Raw genomic sequence first — 5,217 nt, 5'->3', positions numbered from 1 at the left:
AGGTTCATCCAGGATACCAAATTGTAATAGGGAAGAACAAATCTGATGCCATATTAGATCTGTTTCTTTTACTTTAATCTTTGTATTCTATTGCTTTTGCTTCAAGTTAAGAATGTTGCCTATAGCCTGAAAACATAGGATCGCTGATTCTCAAGGCTCTGACCTTTAAGGGTATAACACTTTTCCATTCATATAGAGATAAAAAGTTGCAGAACAGAGACTAACATTTGTCTTGTTGGCGGTTTACAGGAACATCATGACCTGACCTACCTGGACAGCTGCAAGAACATAGGATTCCGATACCAAGAAGTTTGCACCAACCAACCAGGCCCCTCCCTCACCTAGACTTTAAAAATGCTTTGCTGAAACCCTTCAAGGCATTCAGGGGTTTGGGGGCATGAGCCACCCGTTCTCCTTGCATGGGCTACAATAAACCTTTCTCTGCTCCAAACTCTGACATTTCGGTTTGTTTGACCTCACTGTGTGTCAGGCACATGAACTTGCATTTGGTAGCAAAATCACAGATCAGATGTTGCTTAATGAACTTAGGATCAAAACATATGACATTGTGTTTCTGAAAACCTGTTTCCTGCAAACAAAAATAGCTTGTAAGATTTCAGCCATTACAGAAATATATCCATTTAGATACTCAGCATTAATCCATGAGAATCACAGCATTCTCTCTTCTGATGAATTCTAGAGAAATGCTTTTAATGCTCATTTTCCACTCCATACAGCCAGTGATCCTACAACTACAACATTATCTCACCTCTATAATAAATGATTACATAACGACTTCTCTTACACTCTCTGCTTTCTCTTCCTTGTAGCAGACACTTGGCCACATCGCCTGGCCCACCAGATTTCAGCACAGCAGTTCAGGACAATACTGTGCAAGTGACCAGCATCCATTTCAAGCCACACTGTGGCACCTCGCAGATTTGGGGCTTTCTCTGATGTCACACAAGGCAGCACAGCCCACAACTCCCTCCCACTAAGCATAGCTTGGAAGTGCATAGAGCAAATGAGCCTCTAGGGGCAGCCCTCAACCAACAGGAGACAGGAATTAATGGAGCCAGCCTCCCTGTCCTTCGCTGGAACATCTCTAAGGTGAATTCTTAAAGGGCTCTGACAGAATTGATCACCAAGTGTCCACAGAGGTGGCCAGCCCGATAACTCACCATTTTCCCCACTTCGTGTCTCACTCTCTCACTCGCCCACTCCCTCACCTCCGCTTCCTGGGATTAACTCCCCAGTAAACTATGTGTACCCACATATTTGTCTCATGCTCTTCTTTCAGGGAGATTCAAACTAAATCCGTTTTCATGGCCCCCTTATTTAGGATGATGACCATCAAAATATACTTCTTCCTTTTGTCTAATACACCAGGTTTGTTGAGGGAGATAAATGTCTGCCAGTCCGCTGGGGCTGATACAGTTCTCCCATAACAGAGAATTTTAACACATATTGGCTGAAAGAGTTACAGTGGTTGGCCCACTTTATGGTAATACCTGATTGGGTCTTCTGGAGTCTCTAAATCATTGTTCCTCATTTTCGTTGTCTTAGAATATATGCTAGCTGACTTGGAATCAGCTGTGCATTCTGAATAAAGACTTAACACCTCCCCTTACGTTAATACTCTTAGACTTATTGCTTAGAGATGATTTGGGGAAAGAGTAGGTAAATTGTCCTTGAAATTAAACTTCCTTTCAAAGCAAGGCAACAACTTTTTGAAGTGAACATTTTTGGAACTTTTTAGAACTTACAGTAACTAAACATTAACAGTAAATATATTTGCATTTATTAAATATGAAAACAAATTTACATTTGCAAAACCAAAATTCTCTCAACAGTTCTTAAGATAATTTTATTTATTACTTTGCTTTCATTTGGACTTTTCCTTATAATGAATTGTTTTACCTTTAAAGAAATGACTTTTTACAAAATACTAATAATGCCTTGCATTTGCATGGCATTCCTTGAATTATTTTATTTGAGGCTCAGAAAAAACTTTATAAGATAATGATAATACCCAGTTTTACAAATAAGGAAACTGAGACCACATTGCTAATAAGTAGCAGTGTCAGCATTCAAATCTAGGTTTTCCAGCTCCAAGTTCAATAATAAGCCATTTGTCTCATAAGTATTAACGCTACCATGAAGAATGCCTAAAAATCACTTCCTAGCATCCCACAGAGTGAAACAGAGGCACATTTCTCAGCAATGGTATTCCAAAAGTAAGACAAAAAGTGAAGTCTCTCCTTCACGGAATGAAGGACAGAAACAAGTAACTACATCAGGTCATCAAGAAGAGACACTGGTCACCTCCTAGGTGTTCAGACTCCAGGAAAGATAGTTTCCTTGAGCATGTAACCCTGATAAATCCAGCCACCTGACAAAACAGGAGAGCTCTAAAGGGCTCATTTTGGTTTATCAAATCAATGATCCATAAAGTCAAAACTCTCTCCAAAGGAGAACTTGACATGACGGACAGCAACAATTCTGTAGGGGCCATTAGGGTTTATCACATTAAAGGCATTCTGATCTGATTGACTAGAACAAATCTTAGAGATATGCTGATACTCAGGAAAGAAGTGACCACGGATCAAGGACATGAAATGGTAGGGTGTTGACACTGGGACCCTGGACGAATGACCCCTGTGGTTCCACCTGGACACCCCGTGACCTGCTTCTGTGTGACGAGGCTAACTTTGTTATGCTCTTATCTTACTAGCAGTTATACTTTGAGGAATTGGGTCCCCATCCCTCACATAAAATGTGTTTGGTACTCTGTGACCTAGAAAAGTTAAAAAAAAAAGACTTAAATGACTTAACACGTCCAAAGAAATATTATTTAAGAGCATTAACACTGATGGTACAGAAAAATAGGTCCTTTGCAATCACAAAATCCAGAACCATTTCTCAGTAACAAAGAAATGAAAAAGTAACCATTGCAAAGGGTAAAAAAGTATGATTAAATGAATCTTGACTGAAGGAAAGGAACTAGGTCCTAAAGCTTTGTCTGTGGCAGAAATTGTATTGGTCACTCACCTCCATCAACTTTAAGCTATCAATCAAGGCTTTCTTCTCCAAGGTGCTGCAATTAACTTTGTGAGCAAAGCTTAGTCTTCTTAGTCTTTGTCCAGCACCCTTTTTATAAACTAATATCAAAAAAAAACCACTAAACTTTCCAGAAATATACTCCATCCTTCTCCTTTAATAATATACTGAGTCACTTAAATATTTTAGAAGTTTGACATTTAATTTTAAAATCTAATGAGTTGTTGTCCCTTTCTCTTCTTTTCCTTCTTGAACAATTTAATCATAAATTCAGTAAGTAGGGCATAGGGTTCAGCAAAGTAGGCAAACAGGTCAGCAGGGATTGGGGTGTGGAGAGCTGAATGGCCCAGCTCAGGGTGCCAGAAACTGAAGTGAGTGAGAAGGACATTTGTGTAGAAACACTACCCAGAGTAGAGTGTCATAGCCTAGAAGAGTGAAGAAGCATGTTCATGGAAGGGTGATCTGGCATCCCCATGCCAGATCATGTCAGAGGCCAAGGAGAGCGAGGAGAGCTTCCATGCAGAGCAGGGAATAGCAGGGTCAATAGAAGCCTGGTTACATAGTGATCAAATCAGTATACATATTCAGTGTAATTGGAGCCGTTCACTGTCAGAGAAGGAAGATACAAATACTGAAATGGAAAAAATTAGAAAGCACTCAATGAACAAATTTAATTAGACTCAGCTATTATCTGTCCCTCTACCCACAGCTAAGGAGAAGTTGAGGAAAATCATTCAGTAGAATGTAGGTCTATTTAGATTCATAGTATTGCAAAATGAGATCTGTTAGACTTGTTTTGTCCCCTCTGGATTATTTCCGTACAGATTTGACTGACTTACATCACATCAAAAGGAAGAAGGAGAGAATTTTATGGTTGAAGAAAATACAACCTCTTTCCTTTGTACAAGATTTAAACGTACATATAATTTTAATAATTTGATTCGGTAATTAAATTTCTCTGGTAGCACTTGCTTCATTATACCAGTGATTGATAAGTGGTGAAAATAAAGTTGCAGATTGTCATTCCAGCTTGCCAAGACTGAGATGGATGTTCCAGAATGGTGTTTCCTCTACTAAATACTGTTGTTTCGGCCCATGTGTGATTACAGTTCACTATTTTTCCAACTGGTTTTTCTTAAGCAATTACAATTATCTGGCACGTGTTCTTCTGTCATAGGAAGCAGTGGCAGGCATGAAAGTGGACTGGAAGAGAGTCAGGAGCAGACTCTGGAACTGTCTAACCATGACTTTGGATAAATCACTTAAGCTCAGCATGTCTCAGTTTCCACTCCTATAAAATTAGAATATCAAGCAAGACAATTTCTAATGTCCCTTTCAACTTGTCTTCTTCATTTTCATTCAAGATATTGTCTTAATTAAATTGCAAACAACCAACTTAAATTTTTTTTATTTTCTCACAGTTTTTTTGTTGTGGTTTTTCGTGGATTTTTGTTTATTATAGGACCTCAGACATGTTAACAAATTATCAGTATCTTGTCTTAAATTTGTAGAAACTTTTTACAATATTGCAGAAATTATCCACAATAAGCAAAGTTATTATTTCGGTGTTGTCTCAATTTATAGTTTCAATTTTGCACCTGCTAAGAAAATGTATTCTTATTAGGAGTGATAAAAGCCTGCCCAATTTCAGCCATCTCTGTGTTTGCTTTCTGATATACACACCTGAGGACCAACCCCAGTAATATGAGCCATGTTAAAAATTTAAGCTATTTATAGGATACCAATCAATCAGTAAACATAGTAGAAATATATGTATTGTAGAAGCAGTGAATGGAATATATAAAATATAGAATTTCTCCAAAACATACCTTTGCTACTTCAAGATACCCCTAAATAAAACCTTATTAAAGTTTTTTTTATAAATTAACAATTTACTTAGAAATTCATTTTCTTAGAAATTAACAATCTATGTACTGATTTAGAACAAATGACCTTTGAATCAGGTTATAACTATTTGAATTTTTAATCTTTTTTAATGTATATAATTTATGTCCATTGTTTCATTATGTGAATTATTTGCAGAACATAAGCTTTTAACAATGTGGTGAAATGAATAGAAGGTTGCTTAGTAATTTAATTTATTCCTCATAAGTTGACTTTCTCAGAGATTGAATGTTAAAAATGAAGAGTTCTTTG

Source organism: Mesoplodon mirus (genome assembly GCF_964341445.2).
Source record: "Mesoplodon mirus genome assembly, chromosome: 6".
NCBI classification, from domain to species: Eukaryota; Metazoa; Chordata; class Mammalia; order Artiodactyla; family Ziphiidae; genus Mesoplodon; species Mesoplodon mirus.
This window is presented reverse-complemented; position numbering follows the sequence as displayed.